At 45.9% G+C, this 12,823-nt stretch overlaps 1 pseudogene; it reads right to left on the bottom strand.

Moving 5' to 3' along the window:
* Nucleotides 1–10,528: 10,528 nt before the first annotated feature.
* LOC110198695 (zona pellucida sperm-binding protein 1-like) lies at nt 10,529–12,440 on the bottom strand (annotated as a pseudogene).
* Between the last annotated feature and the right edge of the window lie 383 nt (nt 12,441–12,823).

Below are 12,823 nucleotides of genomic sequence, written 5' to 3'. Positions count from 1 at the left end.
AATTGTTATGACAAAGAGAGGAAGAGAGAAAGACAAGGAGAGGAGGAGAAAAGGAGGGAGGCAGGGAAGGAAGGAGGAAGGAAAAGGAAAGGGAGTGGGAGAAAAGAAAAGGAAGAGAGAGGGAGGGACTGAAGGAAAGAGAGAAGGAGGAGAGGGTTCAGGAGAGGGCCTCTGAAAATCATCACTATTAAGAGCTGAAAAGAGAAGGCACAGAATAAGTAAGAAGCGGCTATCAGAGAGGCAGGAGCTAAAGAATCAACCAGTTCCATTGTCCCCACAAGCAAGAGAGGCCAGATTCTAGGAGAAAGCTGGGGTTGGGGGGGAGGGGACTACCTTAAAGTTAAAGTTTCCCCTGCAGCCTCAGGGGAAAAATCCTTGGCCTGCTATTGTAAGCAAAACAAAGCCCAAAGCCCAGGGTAGGGAATCATGAAAGGCATTTCTTTGGGCACCAGCCTGGCAAAGATTGATGACGATGATAAATATGATGAATTGATGGTGTAATTAGGAATGTACAAAAGCTTAAAAGAGACAACAAGTGTGCCACATTTTATTCACAGCTGAAAACCCCTTCTGTCGTGGTCCTCAGCAATGATTTGAAGCATCACAAATGAGTAATTAGTGTCATTTTGGCCTTCTCAGAGTGCTGAACTCACGAGGAAGCTCCAGCACCTGAAGCTTGTTCATCATTTCACATAAAAATCATGCTAAAGTCCTTGCTAGAGAGAATCACTTTCCTCTCTCCTTTTTCTAAATAGGAAAGGTCATTTTCAAGGAAAATAGTCCTTGGGATTTAGCAACAATCACCCCCATAAATCCCAGAGGAGGCCAAGCACAGCTCTGATGGGGAACATGCTTTTTCAGGATAGCTCTTTTCCACTGAAGTGCTTCTCGGGGCCCCTGAGGCATGGAGGTGACATTGGATTCTCAGCGGACTGTGACAATGGTCAGTCAGCTGTGGCAGGAGAAAACCTCGAATGGCCAGTCCCCTTGATGTGCTTTCTACCCCTTAGGTGGAAAGTCTCATCCCAGGGATGGCCACAAGGAATGGATTTCTCAGACGTAACAACTCACAAAGGTCACTCTAGTTACAACAGGATCATGATCTGTCTTGGGAAGACACTGAACAGATCATGTACTGCTGAAAGAAATTGAAACAACTCTTTTCTTCACAGCAGGCAGGTGACTGGAAACCCCAATGATCTTCATTAGAAAACTAAAGACAGCTATGGTCAAGTGCCAGCCAGTGTAAGGAGGAGCTACGCTTGTATGTATCAGACTTATAGGTGAGCTATATAATGACTGACACTTAGACAAATCTTTCAGGCAACTGGATTTGGAGCCAGGAAGATGTGCTAATCCTGCTCAAATACTTGCTTAGCTGTGTGACCCCAAGCAAGTCACCCTCTCTGAGCCTCAGTTTCACTATCTGAAAAATGGGAATAATAATACACCTATCTTCCAGGGTGACCAAATGAATTAATCCCTATAAATTGGCTTACAACTCATAGTGTATATAAATATAAAGATACAGACATATTCAGAGACAGTTCAAATCCCCAAACTTTCCTTGGCTTCCTGAAGCTCTGCCATTCCCTCCCTCTCTATGTCTCCTCCCTCCCTGGCATGGGAAGCCTAATGCCCTGGATTCCAGTGCCATCAGTGCCCTCTCTTTGCTCACGGAGATTAAATCCTACTTTCCTGCAGTCCTACTTCTGAATCCCCTTCCATTGCTCCAAAGTAACCATTCCTACCAGCCTGGTTTCTTCACCAATTCAACTTCATCTTCATTCGTTGCACCCATCACAGAAGGTTCCTTTCTTCCGGCATCTCAGTCACATGTGATGGATGAATCATTTTTTGAAGCTCCTTGTTGTAAGAGGCACTTCCCCCATGTTTATTCCTCAGGCCTCAGGCCAGGTCTATCATTGCCACTCTGCCCATGAATTCCATCTCCCCTGTCCCTTCCACGGCCACAGAGCTCCCTCCCCAGGAGCACCAGGACCACCCCAGCTTTGGATAGGTCAGTCAATAATAAATCAATCCACTAAAAATGTTCCTTCCTCACCCTCTTCTTCAACAGGTTCATGCTAAAATGGCATCAGGCCAAGGCCAGGAAAAGACAGGGCCCCTCTCCCTGCCACCATACTAGCCCCACTCTTTCCATCTCCTTTTCTCAACTGTACTTCTCCCTGATGTTGCCGGCCAGGCCTTCTGCCAATGCCACCCCTGCCACCGCCATCAGCGCCTCCTTTTCCTCTTAGTTTGTGTTTCCTTCACCCTCTCACCAGGGTCCAATTCCTTGACAAATCTCTGGCTGACCCAATCACTACCCACCTCATGTATCATCAGTGGTAAGGATCTCTCCCACTCTGTATCTGATGGAGCTACAAAAACTGAACTGACTCCAGGAGTCTGGCTCAGCCAAAAGGGTTTGGTTTACCATCCCTCCTCTCCCCCAAAAAAAGGAAGTGTCTCTCTCCTTACTTTTAAGCAATCAGCATTAACATGCAGAACACTCAGAATCATCTGGGGACAGTTTGCTTAGCAATGGCTGCAATTCTAGAAGTCTTCAGTCTAAAGGCTCGGGCCACTGTGCTGATCAACATTCCAAGGAGGTAGATTAATCTTGGTAAATTTCACAGTAACAGGCAGGTTTCCATGATGAAAGCAGCTGAAATTAAATTATTTATGTAGATATATGAAACCAAATGAAATTTCACAAGAGCTATATCAGAGCCCTAGGATGAGACAAACAGGAAGGCTCCAAATTCCTGGGAAGGGAAAGACACAGTCACCAGCCCTGGGGCCACCAGCAAAAAAGAGTAATGAGCTCCGGGAAGAAGCCAAAGTGGATGGAGCCCCGTCTCTATTGCCTCCACATGGTGGCCCAAAGGACAACCTGGGAAAGGCGTTTCTGTCTCCTTTGTTGTTCAGTCTTATGGGCAAAAATCCAATCGATTCAATCCAATACATGTGTATTCAGTGCTGCCTGTGTGCCAGGCACTGTTGGAGGACAGGGGACTGACAAACAAGCAGACAGACGCATCCTCTCTACTGGAGAGATACAACTTACATACAGATAAATACAACAGATCTGCAAAAGTAACACACGTAGAGGTGGCTCAAGAGGGAAGGGGTATTCCACAGCAGTGGGAGAGGGGCCCCTCAGGAAAGGTCCCTGTGCAGGAAGAGACAGCCCTCGAAACCCACAAAGCACATGGCTGTCACTGACCAAAACCCATCCAGAGGCTCTCAGTGTAGAGCCAGCAAGGACAATGGAGGTGATCTAGTTCAGGGACCTGGTCGTCTTTAAGTGAAAAAGGCTAAATGACTACCAGGGTCACACAAGTAGTAAGGAAATTAGCCAAAATTCAAACCTGTGTTTTCTGACTCCAAATACCATCCTCTCCATTGGACTGCACTGGCTGCCCACGAGGACAGGGAGGAATTCTTTCAGGCAGGCCCAGAGGGTGGACATTTTCGACATTCCTCAAACTGCGCTAGGATGAAATCCTGAGAGTCCCTTGAAGCGTCTCCATGGAGCTGAGAGAGGGAGCTAGGGCCGGAGCCTGGCTGCCCTTAGCAGTGAAAAGGAGTTCAGAAGAGAGGTGGGAAGGGGCACAGAGAAGCCCTAGGAGACTGGTGTTGGTGTTGGTGCTGCTGCTGCCGCCGCCGCTGCTGCCGCCACTGTTGTTACATCCACTGTTGCATCTGCTGCTGCTGCTACTGTTACTGCTACACTCTATTGCTGTTATTGTTGCTACTTCTACTATCCTTGTTTCTGCTTCTGCTCTTGGTGTTGGGGCTGCTGCTGCTGCTGCTGCTGCTGTCGTCGAGGGCCTTTGCTTCTGGGCCACTGAAAGAACTCTTCACTTCCTGGAGATGATGCAGCTTGTGCTGCTGCCCCAGGCCCCGAGCCGGGGCTGAGGTCAGGCCCAGATCAATGCCCCATGGACCAGTCCCCACCTCTCATAGAATGGGCCCCGGCCATTCTTCAGGTACTGATCTTTGTTGTTGTTTTCCCGGTTTGGGAAGTTAGACCCATCGCTCCAAGGGTAATTATAGGTCTCATTAAACAACTTCTGCTGTTTCTCGGTTTAACGCAATCAGAGAGAAGGGGATTGTGGGATGACAAAAAAAAATAGGCATCATACATGAAGCTTAAAGATGGACATTTTCAGAGTCCATTGGGCCAAGTACACACACAATCGAGGCTCTACCAGGGCCCGGGTCTGTGTAGGAACACACATCGGGGTCTCCATCCCCTCTTTTGCCCCTCCCCCTCCCCCTCCAGTTCAGCATTACAGGGGGAGAGTACAGAGAGTGCCTTCTCCAGCCTCAAGGTTTTTGGTTTGTTTGTTAGTTTGTTTTCAGAGCCTTTTCCTACAACAGCCCTGGGAGGGGAGGGGGCTAGCGGAAGCTCGCCATCCCTCTTTTACAATGAGGAAGCTAAGGCGCAGAGAAGGTGAGGGCTCTCCTAGCTTTAACTTTAAGTCAAGCCCTACCCAATAAATTCAATTCAATAAGCATTGAGTTTTTTTTAAAAAAAAGTTATGCTTATGGATGTATTTTGTCTGTATATTACCTTAATAGCTCTCTGTATCAGCCATCTCATGTGACAAAGATTTTTTTAAGAACACGAGTAAGAATATGAAAAAAAAATTAGCAAAACCAATCAATACATTAAAAAGATCTAAAAATGTGTTCAGAGTTCCAAATGTGTAGACTCCTCCCTCAGCAAAGGAGGGGGGATGGGTCTTTGCACATCTCTTCTTTGTAATTTTTGAAAAATTCACTTTTGTGATTGTTTCCTGGCTGTTCTTTCCATTTCCACTGTTATAGTCACTGTGTATATGGTTTTTCTGGCTCTGCTGACTTCCACAAAAACCTTCCCAGGCTTCTCTGTGCTCATTATATATTTTTTTGTTTCTTTCAGTACAGTAATATTCTATTACATTGATTTGTCTAGCCATTGCCCTAGTCAATGGGTATCTGCTTTGTTTTCAATTCTTTGCTACCACCACCAGAGCTCTTATAATCATTTTGGTGTCTGTAGGAACTTTCTTTTTATCAATGGCTTCCTTAGGTATAAGCCTAGAGGTGGAATTTCTGGATCCAAGGGTATAGACATTTTAATTACTTTACCTACTTAACTCCAAATTGCTCTCTGAAATGCTTGTGTTATTAACAATTCCACCAAAAATACCCCCAGCATTCCTAGCTTCCCCAAATCCCACCAACATTAACTATTTCCAAGTTTTGTCAACTTTGCTACTTCACTGGGTGTGAGCTGGTAAAACCTCAGGGTTCCAATAAGCCTTTATTAAGTTTAATTGGGTCCCAGACCCACAAAGAAGCCACTTTAGAAACAAATATGAAAACCAGTCATCAGTTCTAAGTGGCTAAAAGTGAAGCTTTTCCATAATGGGCCAGTAAATGTCGAGCACTTGGTGCTTGTTGGCTCCAGCTTTGGGCTTCGAGGCATCTCTGACTTCATGTAGGTGGCCACTCTCTCTACTGATTCAGACCATACCTGCCCACAGCACTTGGCCCATATGATTCACATCCAGGAATCTTCAACAAGATTTCTAGCCAACTTGCTGCAGACCTTCCTGTGCCTCTGTTTTCACCTTGTGGCAATGAAGAGAGTCCTTGCCTAGCCTCAGGCCCACCTCAATCTCACCATCTTGACTCATAGGCTTATAAATTTAGAGCTGAAGGGGACCTTAGACCATCATCTTAAAGTCTTTCACGTTAACAGATGAAGAAACTGAGGCCACAAGAGAGGAAAAGCTTCATCTAAGATGACACAGCCAGCATGCAACACAGCAGAGATTCACACCCAGATTCTCTGATTCCAAAGCCAGCATTCCTCCATGACCAGCCTTTTATGGTCACATCCAGTATAGCCTGTCAGGACAGGTCTCCTCTACAGGGTATCATTGGTTATCTGATGTCATGCATGCATTTCTCCATTCTTTGGCTCCTGGGATTTTCTCAGAGACCATGGCAAAATGTAAAATGGAAACTGAGGCTCTAACTAGATATAAGCCAGCAGAAAAATTCCAAAAATAACTCACTGCCAACTTAACATTTGGACCAATTGATCTCATGGTGACAAAATCAGCCAGGTCCCCAAATCCCAGCTGCTCTCATCTTGTGGGCCAGTTAGCCTGAAGGTTCCTATGGTGACAAGCATCCTGATCATCTGCTATTCTACATGTATTCTGGAGACAACTCCTCAAATGATCCTTTCCTTCACAAATGCACATCTTGCCCTGTCCATGCATACAGGAGGCCTAGTCCATGGGTTCTAGAAATCTAAAATTACCACTTAGATCAATTTCCTCTCTGGGGGTAGAAAATGATCATTGACTATTAAACCAGAATTCACTAAATGATGCCATTTAACAAATTAAATCAATCCCCAAGTGAGGTTTTCAATTTCAATCAGAAATAAGTATCGCCTCACCAAAAAAATCCCAGAGAAAATATACCTGGATTGCGTCACACATTCTTTTGCTCACAGTTTATTAAGTCCTAACCATGAGATGTTCCAGGGCTCTTCCCAAGGGAGTAGCCCCAGAAATAACAAAAAACAAGTTGGTCTTAAAGCAAATAGAAAATATTGATCTTGCACACTGAGAACTGTCTGCAAGATATTTCCCAGAATTTCCCCACATATCAGCGCTCAGCCCACTCCTCACAAGAATGACCCAGAAATGAAAGTGAGCTGGGCTGTAAAACTTCAGCAAGAAGAGCTAGGATTGACCCACTTTAAAGAGCATCATGCCATTGTCACACAGAGGGAAATGGGCAATTCACCAACCAGGCCCTGGCATCCTTCCCTTGGCAGCTGCCCCTGCCAGAGAAGGATGAAACTATTTGCGGGTGATGTCTCAAAGAACAGCTTTGCTGCAAGCCTTCATTGCTGTGAGAAACATTTGATCCGTACAAGATTCTCTCAACTTCCCTTCTGTTCTGTGAGTGGACATGGCTCCAAATGGGCTTCTGAAACAAGAGGATCCACAGTTTCCACCCATCCCACTCCTCCTTCTGCTAATTTCTTTCATGCCAGACACAGGAATGTTCTTGTTGCATCCTCTGGCTTCTACTGGGTTCCACAAGACAAAACAAAAAAATTCACAGATTTTACTCTGTGGAGTCAGCTGTCTGGGGGAGATGTCTGCTTTCTGTGGTAGGAATGGAAAGCTGCAGAGGCCTCTGTGACATGAGCCCTTTTTTTCTATTTCCTAAATCCCTCCAACAGAAATGCATGTGCTTACTCTAAGGAGGGAACCGTCCACCAGTTTCAGGAACTAAGTTACAATGTCCTCCCATAGCTGACAATGAGCCCTGTGGGCTCTGGAAATATATACTCATTTGTCACAGAAGAAACATGAATTTAAGGGCATGGAAATGAAAATATACTTGAAGAAGACCAGTGTCCCAGTTGTTCATGAAAACAAACCCCAAAATCTGAAGTAGCTTTAAAAAGAAATTTAGTAGGCTATTTGGTGAAGCAGAATGAGCCAGAAAGGAGGGTGTGGCTCGCTCTCATCCAGGCACTGGAAGATTTACATCAGTATAGTATTTAGACAAGAGTAACCACAAATGAGCTATATGTATGAAGTTAAACAATTTTGCCAAGAGGGCAATTTGAAAGCTAGGTAGAAAGAGATGGATATCAGTCAACATAAACATTCAATAAAATTTGGGCACAAGGGAACCCTAAACACATGCTTGGGTGGACCCAAAACAAGACCTGGGCATGGAGACACAAAACAAAAATATCTGGAGAGATCTGGGACCTGGGGGGACCCAAAATCTCTTGTAGCCATCTCCTGAATTCCTGGAGAGTTACTGAGTTCAGGGTGACATTCTGGGTTCAAACAATCTTTAGTCACATGACATTAGATTCCAACAATATTATTATAGTTTTACAGAGGCATGAACTAATGATTTGCCTCACAACGTTAGGGCAGAAGTGATTGATCCTCCATAAACAATATGAAAAAATGAAATGAATGAGTGATATCTGGCAGAGCAAAGTATCCATAATTACATTCAAGCCATTGTCTAGGCACTTTCATCTCATTGACTAGAGAGGAGCACAGCTCTATCCCTGGGACACTCATTTCATCACTGGCCCAATCTTCCTGAGCCTCTTAGCATCAGGTCTCACCTCTGTGCTCTGGTCTCCAGCTCTAGGGAAGCCCTTTGAGGGTCATCTCCTGCCCCCCCCCCGGCAGGAGTCTGACAATGCCAGAAGCTCAGGCATAGCCTTAGCTCTCCAGTTGTCCAGTTAACCTGGTATTCACTCAGCTGGCCTTTCAAACAAATCAACAATCAACAATGTGGTTACTATATAGCGGGCACTGTGGTAGGCACTGGGGACACAAAAGTGAAATCAGTCCCTGACTTTGAGATCCTTATAATCTACCAGAGGAGACAACATAGGCATATTCAGAATGCATACAAAGCAGATACAGGGGCTAGCAAGTGTTAGGAGAGGAAAACACTAACATGTCTTCCCATAAAATCAGTCTTGAACCCCTAGTTATCCTCAGGCTCTGCCTTGTCTCCATCTCAGCTTTTTTTTTTCAGACTTATCCCTCTCCCTCTGCAACTTCCATTAGGACACCCCATCCCCTCCTTCTCCCAGATTTAGTCAGGCTCCTTGCTCCACTCAGGAGTGAGACCCATCAAAAATTCAGCCCTCACAAAGCTTTCCTTGATATTTTAGCTTTAGCAGATACGTAGTCAATTCAATTTGACAAGCATTGATTTGCCACCTGCCACGTGCTACTTGTTGTCCTGGGCACTGGAGAGTATCCATGAGGAGAGGCTAGTCAATGGTGTCAGACAATGCAAAGAAATTGGGAAGTATGAGGATTAAGAAAAAGCCATCAACTTTGGCATGCAGAGCTCATTGTTAACATACATTCATAATGTTATTAAGTTGTTTTTTCACTCATGTCCAAAACTTCGTCACCTATTTGGGGTTTTCTTGGCAGAGATACTAGAGTAGTTTTCCATTTCCTTCTTCAGTTCATTTTATAGATGAGGAAACTGAGGCAAACAGAGTTAAGTGACTTACCCACAGCTAGTAAGTGACTGAGGCCAGATTTGAATTCAGGAAGATGAGACTTTCCGACTGCAGGCCAGGCACTCTATCCACTCTGCTACCTAGCTGTCCATATTCATAAAGAGTTTGGTTCAAATATTGACATACAGAAAACCAATTGGATGAGGGATGTCTATGGTCCAGATTTCAATATACAACTGAATGGACAACATAGGGTACTTTTATCTTGAAGAGACATTGAAGATTTACAAAGATCTAAGTCCAAAATTGAACAGGAGAGCACCATAGTCTACATTTGGGAAACTGGGAAGGGCTTTTTAATGACCCCAAGCTCCTCCCTGAAACAAAAGCCAATCTATTTGTCAGCAATTTTCTTCCGGACATATTATATGGCCTTAAGCCAAAGAATGCCAACAGCATCCAAAGAAACAAAGCAAATGAAGAGGCATATGGCACCATGAACATCGTGTTCCCAATAGGCCAAGTGTCATGAAGCATCCTCTAAGAGTTCTGAGTGTCTAGCAAGGAGGCTGGCCATGCACATGACCAGAATAGTTGACGAAATCTAGGCAGCGGTGGTATTCTCCAGACAGCCATACAGTGGCAAGTGAGCTAGATAAAGCATAGGGGGTAGATCCCACGGAAAACTGATGAAAGATACATACAAGGGTCACCCAAGATGAGAGGGCATGGACTGATTGGGTCACACTGCTAGATGGAATCCCTGAGTCAATGAGATCACAGCTTCTCTGCAGCATCATGCCTGTATTGCTGGGTGACCATCAAGAGTGCCCACCCTTCAGGAAACTTACAGTCTGAAACAAGCCTTCCTTATGCAGACAGATCCAAGACAGTCATTTCTGGAGGATTCTGGGAAGATGGTAGAATAAGAAAGGAAATACAAGGCACTCTAAAGTTCTCCTACAAACAATATAAAACATTGCTTCAAAGTAAACTTTGAGCAGCAGAAATAATTAAAAGTTGGGGTAAAGCAGTTGTCCTAAGAAAACTTGAGAGGACCTCAGGAAAGACTTGACCTCCAGAGGCTGAAGTTTGGACCTCCAAGGACAGAGATCTGGCCCTAGTGAAGTACAAATACCTCTAAGCTCTGTAAGCTGGCTGTGCTGAATCAACAAACAGCAAGCCCTGGGGGCTTCAAGAACTTTCACCTCAGTATGGGGGGTTGTACAGCTGAGTAGGGGAAGATTAAGGACCCTTGGCTATTGTGAGACACTAGGCCCAGTTGTACTGACCATACACAGTACCAACCTATGGCTAAGCTCATGTCCGGTGAGTGTGGCAGTGGAGGGGTGAAGACCCTGCTGGCTGTGGTCACTTGCAGGAGAATGGAGTCCATGGTTTCAGTTACAGGGCAGAGGGGAGAGCTGAAGTTTATAGATATGGGAGAAATTGCAGGGAGGCAAGAGTATTTGTGGTACGTTACATCTTGAGCTCCGAATTGCCAGAGATCAGCAATACAGCTCCTACTACCACATGGAGGACTACCCCATCTTCAAGATGCTTCAGGAACCCATACATGTAGAGGTGCGACTCCTCAGGAGAAAAGATCCCAACCTCGTGCTGGTTCTGCATCACTGCTGGGCTACCCCCAGCACCAATCCCATCAAGGAACCTCAGTGGCTTCTTCTGTTTGATGGATGCCCATTTGCTGGAGATGCCTACAAGACCAAGTTGGCACCTATGGAGGGTACATCACAGCACCCTTTCTCAACTCATCATCAGCATTTTGTTGTTTCCACCTTTACCTTTGTTGACTTGGTCTCCCAGAGGGCTCTCAGTGGACCGGTTTACTTCTTCTGTAGTGCTTCTGCCTGCTATCCTTCTGAGATAAAAACTTGCAGGGCTGTGTGTCAACCAGGGACTACAAAGCGGTGGCACTTTGTAGATGGCCACAGTCATATGGAAGGAGTCCAGGACACTGTGAGTTCTCCAGGACCAGTGGGATTTGGGAATTCTAGTGAACAGATTAACTTGCAGAATAAAGCTTCACCTTCCATGGAGCCTGACTCCAAGGAAAGATCTGTCATCTTGTGGCCCAACATCTTAGAGCCCTTTCTTCCAGAAAGATCCTCCTGGAACACAATTTTGAAACTTGGCTGTGGGTGACCTTCTCTGTGGTGGTCATCGCCACCTTGCTGGTGGTGGCAGCACTCTTTGGAAGGAGCCAGAAGGCTCCAGAGCAGAGCAGAGAATGTGTCAATAAATCTGAATGTTGATGTCTACCTAAGACCTCCATCTGGAGGGGCAGGAAGCTGCTGGCATTGTAGATGCAGCGCACATGGAGAAGGAAGGTGCTGTCCCAAGTGATGGCGCCTTCTGGTCCTGTCTGGATATCAATGTCTGACACTACTTGGTTCTCATAGATGAGCTGGTTGTTGAACAGCTGCATGGTAGTGCCACATTGGGTGACTGGAAAATGGAAAACCACAAAGTTTTCTGTCCTCTGGTTTGGGGTGCAGCCACCTAAGGCATACTCTAGCTTGATGCTATTGAGACTGACCTGCTTTTCAGAGGTAGTATTCTGGGAGATCACCAAGACGAAGTGGCAGTCTTCAAAACACTGGATGGTGGCTGTGTCGCCATACTAACTTGGCACCTTGGCATCTGTGTTGTCATAGCAGCAATCAGCTTGGAGACAGGCTTCAGAGCACACACCTTCTGTGCAGGGGATGTGGCCAGAGATGACCTGGAATTGATCCTGGCTCAGGGGGTTACATGTGTGATATGGTGAGAGCTGATGCACTAAAGTGACTGGGCTGGAGGAGGGAGAAGACCATGTGGGGTGGACACGGGCAGGTCAATTGTTGCCATCAGCAGCAGGTGAGAGAGACAAATGTCTCAAGTCCAGGTGAAAAGGGCTAAGGTGAGGAGGAAGAAGGAGCCAGGCAGGGGAGGGAGAGGGATGGAAGACACGAGAAAGAGGAGGGCCTGGGCTCTTGGGATGCTCAAGTTTGGGGCACATCAAGGTCACATTTTGAGCTTCATCAAGCTAAGTGCGCAACATCACTTCTACAAATACTCCCAAGTGGTACTGAACATCCTTCTTCATCACGTGACATCCATGGTAACCTGCAGAGAAGATGGTGGGGCCCTGGGGCTCAGAGGTCACCCGGTGGAGACAGATGGAGCAGTTGGTCACATCAAAGAGGCTCCCAAACTCATCCACCACCTTGAAGCAGATCGTTTGACCAGGCCTCAGGAAGACCAGCAGCTGCATGCTGTAGGAGCCACATTCATGGCTGAGCTGCAAGCCTCAGGCTCCAGGTCTCTGGCCCAGGCCAAGTATGAGAACCAGGAGGAGCAGGTGCTCCAAACAGATTCCCCAACCCATCATGAGACCTCCAGCCCCAAGCCAAGAGGCAAGCCCCATGACCCCTTCTGCCAGTAGCATGGCTGGGAGCCCTAGCCATGGCTCAGGGGTGGAAAGGATTGCCTGAGGTCAAGCCCCCAGACAGTGCTTAGAAAACAACAGTACAAAAAACTTGAAGCCTCAGGCATCACCTTACCACCGCAGGGTCTAGAACCTGGCTGTAGTAATAAGCCACTTAAAATAAAAATAAAAAATAATGAATAAGCAAAGGAAAAAGAACCCAACCATAGATAGCTACTATTGAGATAGAGAAGATCATGTTTCATACTCAAAAGAAGATAGTGAAGTTAAAAATAAGCCGCTCTTACTTTAAAGAAAAAAATGTCAAGTGGTCACAAGCCCAA

This window comes from Phascolarctos cinereus, unplaced genomic scaffold (genome assembly GCF_003287225.1).
Source record: "Phascolarctos cinereus isolate Bilbo 61053 unplaced genomic scaffold, phaCin_HiC Scaffold_3;HRSCAF=262, whole genome shotgun sequence".
Lineage (NCBI taxonomy): Eukaryota > Metazoa > Chordata > Mammalia > Diprotodontia > Phascolarctidae > Phascolarctos > Phascolarctos cinereus.
This window is presented reverse-complemented; position numbering and strand designations above follow the sequence as displayed.